The sequence below is a fragment of the Monodelphis domestica genome, chromosome X, assembly GCF_027887165.1.
Source record: "Monodelphis domestica isolate mMonDom1 chromosome X, mMonDom1.pri, whole genome shotgun sequence".
NCBI lineage: Eukaryota > Metazoa > Chordata > Mammalia > Didelphimorphia > Didelphidae > Monodelphis > Monodelphis domestica.
This window is the reverse complement of record NC_077235.1, coordinates 45,025,153-45,038,768: the sequence shown is the minus strand read 5'-3', so window position 1 is coordinate 45,038,768 and position 13,616 is coordinate 45,025,153. Positions and strand designations below refer to the sequence as shown.

The following is a 13,616-nucleotide window of genomic DNA, read 5'->3' as shown; positions in this document are numbered from 1 at the left end:
GAATCCCACAACAACAAGAAGTCTCTTCTCCAATCATCAGTAGATCATCACCCAGCGCCAATGAGATATCCACCTTATAGAATGTTTTCAATGGCAAAGCAAAGGGGAAAATGAAAACTGGAACTTTAATGAGCTTGGCCTATAGTCTGGGCTTTCTGAGCTTTAGAGGCCTGGATATAGGGGGTGAAAATTGGTGTTGGAGAAGCACTGACTCAAAATATGGATGGAGAGCTGATCTTGGAGTTAAGAAGACCTGGGTTCAAGTTCCACCTCTGATACATACTGGCTGTATGATCCTGGAAATCACTTAAACTGTTGGTGCTATGAAATGCGAAGGAGTTTCTAGCTTGTATCCCTATCCCTGTGCAATTTCATCTCTATTTGGATTAACCAATAGAAATGAAAGCGAGGAAAACATCATAAATGGAAAAAATAAAACATTGAAAAACAAAAAAGAAAGGAAAATATTGTCATTTTTTTCTAGGCAATTCCAAGAAAAAACACTTCTTTAGGACCAACAGAGCAAAAAGGTAGAGACCAAATGATGGGGACAAGCCTGAGTTAATTAGATTTTACCCAACAGAACCAAAGAAAGGTCATCGAATGTTGAGAGGCCAGAGACACACAAGGTACTTCATGTCAGTTGTTGCCTTATCTCTGGCTCCTCCGCAGCCTCCTTTAATGGGAGGGGGGTAATTAGATTAATGATAATGTATAATAATTATACCTGGCATTTTAAAAGTGATTTGAGGTTTACAAAGCCCTTTCCTTATATTAAGCCAGTGAGTTAGGTAATACAAATAATCTCATTCCCATTTTGGAGCTAGGGAAACTGAGGCCCAGAGAAGCAAAATGACTTACCTTGGATCACATAGCTCATAGCCAGGCAGAGAAGCTAAATCTTCACACTCCTGGTCCGACACCAACTCCAAGGAAGGCAGATTCCCTAGAACCATGAAGCAGCTAGCCCCAACACAAGGATGGACCACAAAGATTGGGGGCCCATGCATTTGTAGGCATAATCAACTCTTCACATAATAAGTGACATTGAAGAAAAATTAAAATCATGTTTGTATTGCAACAAAAAGTAGACATAAAAGATTTCTAGTTCTCATTTCATAGACTAACGGAAATCTAGAGAAGAGGAGTGACTTACCATCCTGTACTACATCCTCCCCTCACCATCCCCCCAGGTAAATGTAACCTCCTTGAGATCAGGGACTGTCTTAGTATCCTCAACTCCTAACAGTGTCTCATACAGGATAAGCACCTAAGAAATGTCTACTGGATAGAATTATCTAAAGTGAGTATCAGGAATGAATAAACTAAATTCTAGTTATGAGAGTTTCTGAGTCTCTACCCTTCAGAATGTCTTGTACACACTAGACAGATAATTTATGCTTATTAAATAAATGAAACATTTATTAAGTGCTTACTATGTTCCAAGCACTATGCTAGGTGAGCTGAATTCCCACACAAGAGAACTAAGGCAAAAGTCTGGCGATCATAAGATGACTTCATTTTCCTTGAACATAGCCAAATGCCTTCAGACTGTGAGCACCTGGAAAATAGGGTCTATTTTTGCCTCTTTGTATCTCTAGAGGCTAACAAAGTACTGGGCACATAGTAGGTGCTTAATAAATGCTGGATTATCTTGAATTGGATTTTCTAGATGACACAGTAAATTAAGATATTAAAATGTGAGTCATCTCCCAAAGTGAAAAATCTTTCAAAGATATGCAAACATCGATCTGTAGTCTGATTCTCCAAGTCTGTGTTGCTGTGCATTGGGATTTTTCAGGGCAAAAACCCTCAACTCCAATCCCATCTGGGTCCTATCCTTCTGAATAGTGAGTGGACACCATAACTAGCCTAACTCGTGCTGCTCACTGTGCCTTATTCATGCCTTGTTAGCAAGCCCATACTCCCTTCTTCCTTATTCCTGACTTCCCTCCCTCTAGATCTGGAATTAGAAATCAAATCAAGAGTATTGCTACTCCCATGGATTTATCACTCGCTCTGGGGCTCTCTAATCACCAGCCACAAAGCCATAGCTTCCCTGACCAAGCTCCCCTCTCCAGCCGCCCTTTTCCCATATGTCTTGTATCCATCCCCCATTAGAATGTAAGCTCTTTGAGGGCATGTACTGCCTTGTTATTTTGTATCAGTATCATCCCTAGCAGTGTGGTACACAGCAGTAATCCCTGCAATGCCCTTGTCATTCACTCTAGTCATTTTTTTCTATTAAGTTTCATTTCAGTGTGTTCTGGCTATAGCAAGTGATAGATGGTAAGAATTTCACAGCTTTTTTTCCCAGAGAAATATGAATTTCTTTACAATTTCAATCAACAAAGCCTTTCCATTTAACAAGTGATATGTTCCAACTTTGATTAAGTGGTGTCTGCTTGCTGGTGAGAGAAAAGGAAAGAAGAAATTGGTCACACTTGGCTATTAAGTCAAGTTCTCTATTTTAAGGAGATCCTGCACACAATATACACATAATATGAAATGTTATCATCTAGGGAGCTCAAGAGGTTCCAGTAGAGGGCTAACATACATCATTTCCAGAGCTCAGTTTCCCTAAGTGCTATTTAGTGAGAAAGACAAGGAGAAAAGAAATTACCTATAAGCACAGTGGAAAGAGCCCTCAGGCTGAGCCAGAGGACCCGAGTTCAAATCCAATCTCTGCTACTTGTTGTCTATATAACCTGAGGCAAGTCACCTTATTTCTCTGGGGCTTCAGACCCTCATTTGTAAAATGAAGGAGTTACAACCCACAGTGCCTGTGACTTAAATAAGCTGTCCAGCAGGTGTGTGTTATTGTAGGAATGAAGAAAGAATGTAGAAAGCTGGGTGCAAGTCACCACTGATACTAGATAAGTGTCTCTGACGATGAGTGGCAACACACTTACCTTCATAAAAGGAACATGTTTCATTAGAGAAATGTTTGCCCAAAAAACCCGTGATGTGGATCAATTTCTATCATTTCCTAAAATCAAAATGCTTGACTTGGACCCAAGAAACAACACGCATCTCACAGGCACACAGGACCCTAGAGGGCAGACTGTCACACTGTGTTATTTTCAATGTCTATGGTCTCATTTTCATTTAAATTGCACTTGGTAGCATGACATATCAATGTTACCATAACGTAGTCTGTTTTAATTATGTGCCAAGATCACAAAGTCTAATTAGATTCTACGGACTGAGAAAACAAATGGCACTATATGGTCACATTTTATGGATGTGAGCTTCTCAGAGTGCTGTTTGTATTTCTGTTTCTCCAAGGCGTAGATTCTCCTTTATTATGTAGAGCATCAGAGGGATGGGGGGGGGGAAGACCCAAGGAGACCTGGATTCAAGTCCCAGATCTAACACTTAATAGCTGTGCAAACTTGAGCCTGTCACTAAGCTCTTAAGACCCCAATTTCTTTTTCTAAAAATCGATGGGAATAATATACAACTTCTCAGGGGCCAGGTACCTACTATGTGTCAGGGACTGTGCCAGGTGCTGGAATACAAAGTAAAAAGTAGATCACTGTCCATCATGGAGATGACAATCTCCCTGGAGAGAGACAAACCAGGAAGTAAGGACCTAAAAAGGATGAGCAAAATAACTTCAAGAGGGAAAGAGTGTCAACTACTGGAGAGTTCAGGGAAGCCTTTGAGTGGGAGGTGGCACCCGAGTTGTGCTTTGAAGGAAACTAGAGATTCTCCAAGGTCAGTGATGAAGTCATTTTAGACATGGGGAGCCCTCTGTCCAAAGGCACATAGGTGGGGGTGGGATGTCACATATGGGGAAGGGTCCAATGAAATGATGCACATAATGGTGCTTTTATGATCACAAAGACTTACAAGTGACTGGGTATGCTTTTTAAGTACTCAATTAGACTATAAACTCCTCTAGAGTAGAAATCAAGACTTAGTCATCTCTTTCCCCTTCCATACCGTAGATGGTTAATAAAATGTTTGCTGAATTAAAGGGAATGTTAAAGGGCAAAATGAGTGGAACTTCCTCTGAGATTCTGGGTGTGGCAAACACACACACAGGCAGATCTACAGATAGAGACAGAGAAAGTAATGACTGGGGTACTGAAATGGGAAACAAAAGGTACAAAGAACTGTGAGATGGAATCAGTCATTTCCCACCTCCTTTACTATGCTAACAACAAGAGCCATTTTCTGTCCAAGTGAACTTCACCCAAGATAGTCTTTGTACCAATCTGCCCAACAAACTCAATATACTGTGGATTACCCACAATGTTCTGTCATCTATTAAAGGCAGGTCCCTGGAATGCATCAGTCAAACCAGTTATTCTGTGGCCTTCCCAGTGCCCATTAAAGGCATCGTCTTTTAACCAGTTATTCTGAGACGGCACAGACAGGCATAGAGACTCAAGTTGAACTATAATCATACCAACCAACAGGGACAAAATATCTTTTAGGAAGAAAACGCATTTTGTTTCTTTAAATGCTTCTCCAGTATTCCACTGTGAGAGCAAAAGGAAGGACCAGGCCTTCCTGAAAGGACACCTGGTGAGCGAGCTTTCAACAGCACAATGACCCCCATCATACAAAAGCAACCTGACTTTCCTCTGATTAGCTGAGGCCCTGTCATAAGCACCTGTTCAATGGAAACTCGGGAGGGGCTTCTGCCTGGGGCACACAACAACATTCCTAGTGGCAAGCCTGTGGAGGGTTCCAAATGTCAGCTGCTATCTACTCACCATTCCACATATATGTGCTAACAAAGAAATGTCACAAGCTCACTAGTTGGGGAGCTTGAATTACGGGAAGCTCTGCTTGACACCCGGATCTAAAGGTCAGAGGCAAAGGCCTCAACTTTGGGGATTTGTTAAGAAAGTGCATTCTCCTGCTTGGTCCATTTTGTTGTGAAGGGCCACAAGGTAGATGTTTTTTGTTGTGTTTCTATCACCCCTGGAAAGGGCACAGAGAGCTACCTACAGGACCTACCTGATAGAGCCATTGTGAAAGAGCCTCTCACCTCAAAGAAAGGGTAACCTTGCCATTGTGAAGAAAACATTTCACAGGATTTCTTCTATCTTAATACATGGCGTCTCTTTGGGGCAAGGATAGAGAGAGCAGATGACATATCTAAGGAGCTTTCTACACGTATATACAGCAGAAAGTAATTCTACAATGAGAAAATCAAAGGATCCCAGAATCTGAAGAGCCTAGCAGAGACTACGTGGCGTGTGGAAGGAGAATACCATTTGTCCTTAGAGATACTAGGATCTGTGGGACTTTCTGTACATCATTCCCTGTCTCTGCGCTTCAGTCTACTCATTTATCAAATGATGGTATTGGGTTAGCTGATTTCTAAAGTCCAATTCACCTGTCAATCTCAGATCCTACACCATCCTTGACAGATATATATCAGGCTCTGCTTGAATAAGTGCTTGCCACATCCTAGCTGCATCTTTGGAGGGGACCTCAGGAGGGCTATCTAGTCCAATCCCCTCATCTGGCAGAGGAGGAAACTGAAGCCCAGGGCCAATGATTTGCTTTCCAGTCTTAGAAAAATTGCTTCTACTCCCCAAGCCACAGACTCCTGATGTGTAAAATGAAGAGAGTTGGGAGAGAAAAAATAAATTTGCCTCTAAGGTTGCACTGAGCTCTCTCTAAGGGCTGTATTGGAGAGTCATGGAGAAATGAGACAGACCGGACACTGGGGAGCCACTGTGGATTCACAATCTGCCAGAATGAGGAGTTGAGATTTCACAATGAGCAATAGGGATGTTCCATTTAAAACAACACTACACTCCTCTGCTATAGTTATAAACCCCAACAGATCGGGTTGTTAAACTGGGATGGATACCTTGGAGTTCTACATTTTCCTTTGTTCATCTATCTTTCTCTCTTCTCTAATGAAGTTCATGCTTCAAGTTAATATACTTCAGCCCTCAAGAGGAAGATGTCAGCATTTCAAAGGAACCAAGAAGAGCTTCTGAGAAGTTTCAAATCTCCTTTGAATTCCACAGAATATGTGGTGGTGCCATGCCATAAATTTGCTTTCTCAGCTCAACATTCCACATTTCCTTCTACGGCACAGTTTGATCACTCTAAGACTGGAGTTCAAATAGGGAATTGGGGAGTTAGAGCTGGAAGGGGTCTTAGAGATCACTGAATCTCAGGACCTGAAGGAAGCCCTTAGCAGTCACCTAGTCCAATCCCTAAGGGAAAGACATGTCCATCAAGAGATACCCAAATGCAAGAAGTCAGGAAGACCTTCAACTAGTGAAAATCTACTACCTTACAGCAACTCATTCCATTTCAAGACAGTCTAATTCTTCTTAGACAGTACAGCTTGTCAAATAATTGATGATAGCTCTCAAGACCCCCTATGTCTTTTCTTAGCCAGAAGTAGCATTCTCCATTCTGGATGATGAGCCTCATATGGCATGAACACAAGGCCTTTCACCACCCTGGCTGCCATCCTCTGAATATTGTCCATCTTATTTATATATAATATCCTTCTCAAATTGGGTACAGTACCCCCAAAGGGGTCTGCTGAGGTCAGTGTACAATGGGACTCCCCATCTGATCCCTATGAAGCCAAGTCTCTTTCGGAGTAGCCAAGATAAAATCATTAAATAGACCAAGGTCTGAACTCGGGCAAATTATAAAAGCTGGTCATTTCCCCACCTAATCACTATGCTCTCAGGAAACTAGTAGACAGTCAGGGCACTATGGAGAGATTTCGGGAATGGGGATGAGGGCTTTCTATCCCCTCAAACTCTCAGCTGATGTTGAGATTAAATAGAATAAGAGAAGGAGAATCTATACAATGTCCTCAATTTCAAGCTCCTCCAGGAAAATATGTCATGATAATAATAGAAATGGCCTTCTGAAAAGACAGAGCGATTCAAAGGGCAGTGTCCAGGTCAGCTGGAACAGAGATCATAAGGCAGAGAGTAACATGAATTGAGGCCAGAAAGTCAAGCTGATTTGAATTCTATTTCCTATATATCTCCTCCCCACTCACACAGGATTTATCATAGTTCAGGACCTCGCCATTTCTTGCCTGGGCTCCTGCAATAGACCAATATATTGTATTCCCAGCATCCAATCTCTCCCAATCTTGTCCATCCTCCACACATCTGCTAAATTCATAGAATTAAGGCTGGCCTCTTTACCTTCCCTCCATTCCACTCAAGAAGTTTCAGTGGCAACTCTAGTGCCCGTAGGGTAAAATACAAATTCTTCTGTTTGACTTTCAAAGCCTTTCACAATGTGGCTCCAATTTCTCTCTCTAATCTAATTCCACATTATTCCTCACTTCATTTACTCTGTATTCCAGCCAAGATGGTCGACTTGCTTCCCCTTCTTACACAGCAATGGATCTCCCACCATGGGGTCTTCGCTTACATGATTGCTAGAATTCCACCTCCATTTAAGGTTCACTTCTGTAGGGTGATACCTCAACTGGAGGGCTTTCTTAATCACCCCAAATGGTAGCACTCCCTCCACATCTAAATTAAATTTGGATTTCTTTTGTATGTAATTCATAGTGACTAATTTATGTACATGGGGTTTTCTCCTGTAGAAAGGAAGCTTGGGGAGAGCAGGAAATTCCTTCTTGTTTTTGTTTCCCTGGTATCTTAGATAGTGACTAGAACACAGTAGGTACTTGATAAGTTCTGACTGCATCCAATAGAATCAAAAGCAATGATGGCACCAGAACATGAAAGAATATAGGAGGAAGGGGAAGGCTACAGAGGGGAATTCAGAGACTATTACAAAATACTTATCAATAAGCTAGAGTAATATTTTCTCATATCTATCTTTCTATCTCTTTGTCTGTCTGTGTATCTGTCCAAAGAATATGGAGTGCTAAAGGCCTCCTTGAGTTCTTCTGCACGAGGGGCAATTTGGACTAGTTGACCCCTAAGGTTCCTTGGAACTCTATTATTATGTGACTAAGTCTCTACATTGCACAGCAAGTGATATTGTCTAACATTTGTGGGCTTTGAGTCCAGCCTGTTTACTACCAGGGGCCTCCAAGCCTTGTCCACAGAGCTACGACTCCCAGACGGGCCCGCAATGACTGGCGTTGTTGAAGAAAGCAATTACTTATGAAAGCACACTAGCTATGCACTGAAATGACCTTTTTGCAACAGAACAAGTGAGAGAAACAAGTGAAAATTAGTTGAGGATGATCTGATGTCTCTATGTCGCTACATGTCTTATTATGATCTGCAGCATTATAGCTGAAGAGCAAATCATTGGTGGAGAAAAGAAATTACCACCTCTAACACCTGCATTCTTTTGTGCTGTTGTTGGGTCCCCCCCACACTGAGGGCTGTTTTTACAGTTCTGCTCTCAATAATAACAACTCTGGACACCAGAGACTCTCTGAACTAGAGGGGACCTCAGAGGCCATCTGGACCAATACCTTTCCTACTGTCCCAATCCCCTCTATCACATTTGTTATTCCTCTCTTCATTAGGAAGGGACCACACACTGCCTTGGGTTACTTATTATTTCTTTCTTGGGTAAAAATTGGGCCCCTTGAACAGAGACTGATAGAGAGGATCAGTAAATGCTCCATCATAGGAATTCCTGGGTTGGAAGGATGAAACTATCCAGTCCAAACTCATCATTTTACAGAAAAAGAAAATGAGAGGGAGAAGGCAAAGGGTCTTGCCAAAGGTCCCATATCAAATAAGGAGAGCCAGAATTGGAATCCAGGTCCCTTACAGCAAAATTCACTATGCTTTCTACTCCATCATGGCAATTATTCTTTTCAAAATAGGGATGAGAACAAGAGAAAGCATATAAAGATATAGATATATAACATATATATATATAACATATATATATATATATATATATATATATAACTTTCTCAAGGTCAAATTGATCTATAAATGGTAATTCATTGAAATAGAACAATAAGCATGACTAACAGCCAAGTCTAGGTTATCTTGTAGAATTTAAGTCCCTTGAAGGCAGGACCTGTTTTTGCTTCTCCTTTTCCCTCTCTGTCTCCCTCTCCCTCTTTTTCTCTCATCCAGCAAAGCCTCAAGATGAGTCTTCAAGTAACTCATTGAGGACCAATATTCCCTTACCATTTCCTGGCAGCTAGTGTTTCTTCTACCTAAGGACTTTCCCTGCTAATCTCTCCAGTATCTCTTTATTTTGCTTAAAGAGCAGCCCTCTGAAACTCCAAAGTATCTCTCAATAGTAACTTAAAGGGCAGCAATCCCAAAAGGCATATTTCAGCCTTTTGATGTATGAAAAGTCCACACTTTATCAAGGGAGCAGTAAGTAAACCTTATAAGTCAGATTTACTTCAAGTAAATACTTAAGGATAACAGAGAAAGCTGCCAATGATCTATGGAATAAAATCATACAGCCAATGGACTATGGGAGTCTTTGAGAAGTCTATTGGTTTCTGACCTTTACCAATCCAAAGAAAATTCTATGCCTTCTCAGCTGTACAGGTCTCAGAGGGGTGATGGAGTTTCCCTTTTAACAATCCATTTTTAAGTCAAATGATTATACAGAAATATTATATTTTGATATTAATATTCATAACATTCAGCAGACTCAAAGAACTATTCATGTGTGGGGAGGTTGGGCTGTCAAAAGTCTACAGGATTTGTGGCAACAATGTGGGTTTTTGCAGACGGGGAGAACTTGTATTCTTCCGGAAGAACTCATGGAAAAAGTCCAGTGCTGAGTCCAAATGGAAAGGGGATTTCCTATAAATGGTAAGACCCTCCAGATTGTCCAGATTGTGAATGGCATTGTGTTCAGCAGATCAAATCCACCGACACTGGAGAGATTCTAAAAGGGATCTATTATCAGTCTAAAGAGTTTTACCTACCTATGCAGACAGGGAAAAGCCAATGGATTAAGAATGCTTATTACCCAGTCTATGATCTATAGTTAGATGAATCTGTGAACATATCTTGTATGAAAGTGGCATATGGACAGAAGAATATACTCAGTATTGAAGAGATGAGAAAGAGGGGACTGTATTGACTTTGGAAAATGAAACAGTATTTAAGGACCTGGACCTTCTCCCTGAGATGCAAAATCCTGTACTTGTGACACTGAACTTCTTGTAATGATGTTACTTGAGTATAAATTATGAAATAAAATAATCTCTGAAGAATTCAACTGGTGAGTCATCCAAAGGGGAATGGAGAGACACATGGTGGCCTCCAACAGACACCAGGATACTACCAATGATCACCTGTGTTCAAAAATCAATCCAAAGATTCCTGTACAACATACATGCAAACAGATCCCCAAGGAGGGAGACAACTGAGAAGCTATATTGCCATATGTCCTAATAGCCAGCCATACTCCTTTCCTAAGTGTCCCTGAAAGCAAACCACAGAAAGACACTAGGTATTATGCCCTGAAGTCAAGTAAGAATTCATATCAAGAGAGAACCTCAGAAGGAGAGATTGAAGCCTTGAATAGCAATTACCCTCACTGATATCTCTACTTTCTGAGAGAGAAAACTGTTAGCAAATGTTCACTCCACGCCACCTCAGTGACTTGTAGCAGGAGAGTATCATTTACCTCCTCCTGCTGGCCAGGCAGTCCAATGCATACTCCCACAGAAATACCACATCTCACTATCTCCATTTATATACACACCCAAGTACAATTTTTTCCACTTAATCAACCAGTCATAAGATGTCTTTGTTTTGTTCCACAGTGTGGGTGATTTGCATCACTTCTTTATCATTCCTACAGCTTTCACTCCAATCCAAGTCCTCATGATCTAATGAAGAGATTATGGCAAAATATGACCTGGCTGTTTGCCTTGTGTCTATAGTTACCTACCTCTGTTACGCCCGTACACCACTACCAGACTTACCTCCTGAAGACATGTCTATTCTGTCACTCCCTTGCTGGGATTTCAAAACGACTCCATATTAACTACTGACTTCAATACGGCTAAGTGACCACTTCCATCTATAATTCAGGTACCACTAGCAGCAAAAATACATACACATAGGCTCCATAAGCAAATGCTTTTAAATAATAATACTCTAACCAGTGCCCATGAGACAAGCAAAAGCTCAAGTCTCTGAAATATCTTAACATGGCACAGTAATAAGTCTCACAATGACATAGAGTAATACGTCTCCCACTGTACCAGCTCATAAAATATTTAAAGGGGCCATATCCACAAAATTGCTCATAATTCAGTTGAGATGACTATCAGAGAAAATTGGATAAATTATGCAATATCATCTGTCTTTTTAAAAAATAATATTAAAATTTGAGTTGAAGTTACTAAATGAAATTATTAGCTGTACTCTATCATTAAAGCCTAATGCTTCATCATAAATAGATGTTAATGTGTAGGTAAAGCACACCCATATAATTACTTCATATTTGTCAGTTTAGATTAACAACTGCCTGGGTAAATTAATTAGCATTATGCAAGATGTGGTTCTGTTCTGAAACTCTCCAATGTTGGTCTCAATTATACCTTTACTTATTCCACTTAACCTTCAGAGATTTACTTTTTAAAAAATTGTCCCTCCCAACGTGACTCTGGGCCAAAAGGATTGTTCTGTTGGGAGTCTACTTAGTCTATGAGGGCAAAAATAGGGACAATGACCAGCAGACTCTACGGACCATATTTTGGCTTGATGTAAGGAAAAACAATGTAATAATTAGAGCTCTGCAAAGGTGGAGGGAGGTCTTTCTCAGGAGGATCTCCTTCACTGGAGATTTTCATGCAAAGGCTAGATGAGAGCATGATATCAAGTGGATTCTTGGTCAGAAGAGGTTGGAACAAAAGGTCTTTGCAATATCTTACAACTCTGAGATTCTATGAAGATGCTCTCTCCGCCCCAAACTAATGATTGTCTCATGGATTTGATAGAAGAATGGGCATATCAGCATAATACCTTTTCTTCCCCACCCCCACCCCCCCCCCCCAGCCTCTGCTCAAGGCTAGAGTCTCTCGGTCTCAGATAATAATTCTCCTTCCTGATCCCATAAACTACAGATGTGAGTCCAGGCTTTTGTGTCCAAGTTCTAATCCTGACTAATCCTTTCCAGTGAGACTAGCACATTCTAAAAGATTTACTATAACAGAAAGTCTATCTTTCTCTTCTATTCCACACAACAAGGAAGAAATAATCTCTATTTTGTTAACATAGGATGTAGGTCAGTAGAAGGTTGGCAGGATTGATATTTTCTTAGACTAGTTTTTCTCTTCAAGTATTTCTCTTCAAGGGGTTTTTAAAATAGCAACAGCAATATGTAACTCTTCAAAACACCATCAGCTATTTATTGCTAGGACAATCATATGCAAATCACAGCGATTTCATCCAAAGAAACACAAGTAACCACCTTCCTGTGCAAATGACAGTGCTAGATGTGAATCTGTCCCTGTTCTAGAGGCACAATGGATGGGACAGTGGGACATGGGTACTAATCAGTGCACACATATTGTGAAGATTAAATTAAATCTCTCCCCTGATTATGAAGATTAAATTAACTCCCCTGCCCATTTTTAGATTTAATCACCAAAAGTGTAAACATCCCACTTAATCATTTAGTGGGAGTGTCTGTGATCCACGTATGCAATAGTGGGTGATGAATCAGAGTCAAACTGACTGCCCCCTGGGCAGTCCTAAGCAAAGCTTCAACTATAATTGGTAAACGTGAAAGTGGAGGAAGGGACAGGAAGGGATGCAAAAGAAAGTGTCTTAAAAAGGAAGTTACAACTTTCTGGGACTGTGTCTTCAATTTCTTCTAGAGTTCTGAGTTCAAGTTGGAGGTTGGTGAAGAATATTCTGACTGGACCCTGGACCTTTCCTGGTGAGACTGTTCTTAAATATCTCCCTTTGAATTGACACATGGTGAGTGAAAAGAGCTGATTCCTTTCTTGGATTTTCTGAAGAGACTAGCCTCAAAAGAGACCCATCCTCTTAGAGAGAGGCTCCCTGCATCCCCAGGTCCTCGGCTCAAAAGCCGAGGCCTCTGCAGTTAAGGACTAAAGTTCCCTGCCTGTTTTTGAGCCAGGGGTCGAAGCAAAGATACTTAGTGCTTTGGCTAGATATCTTACCCTATCCTCTCTCATTTTCTTATTTTCACTTTTCTATAAATTTGTAAATGAATTATTAAATTAATCTCTTGGAATGAATTAAAATTCCTGGTGACCCTATTCTTAAAAAATGAAGTCCAACCTTTTATAAAAACCCCTTTTCTCCCCCTTACAATATCAGTCAAAAGAGGGAAGTAAAGAACATGGGCAACAGCAGATCCAGAAAGGCTTCTGGGAAATGACAGACCCTTGAAAGTGTTCTTGTGCTAACCTCACATATGTGTCCCAAGCAAGTGGAATAATTCTTCCCCTATCCAACCTCCATTTTGGACAGGTCACTTCTCTGCCTACAAGGCATATCTTTCTCTCTTTTTTCCTGCTAAATTTTGCAATTGTTTAAAAATCACTCTAAGGGAATACCCAACAAACATCTAAAACAATCACCTACAGAAAATCCATGGACAGTGTTTTCACTTTTACCAGCAAAAATTTGGGCAGACAGATATAGAGATCTATCCATCTATACACATAAATATGCATATAAATAATATACACATGATATATA

The 13,616-nt window shown here is 40.7% G+C and overlaps 1 protein-coding gene across 6 annotated transcripts in view; it reads right to left on the bottom strand.

Annotated features, from left to right (window-relative positions):
• The window catches only part of FGF13 (fibroblast growth factor 13), a 510,824-nt gene that overhangs the window by 356,461 nt on the left and 140,747 nt on the right, over positions 1-13,616 (bottom strand). The gene's annotated exons all lie outside the window — the stretch shown is intronic.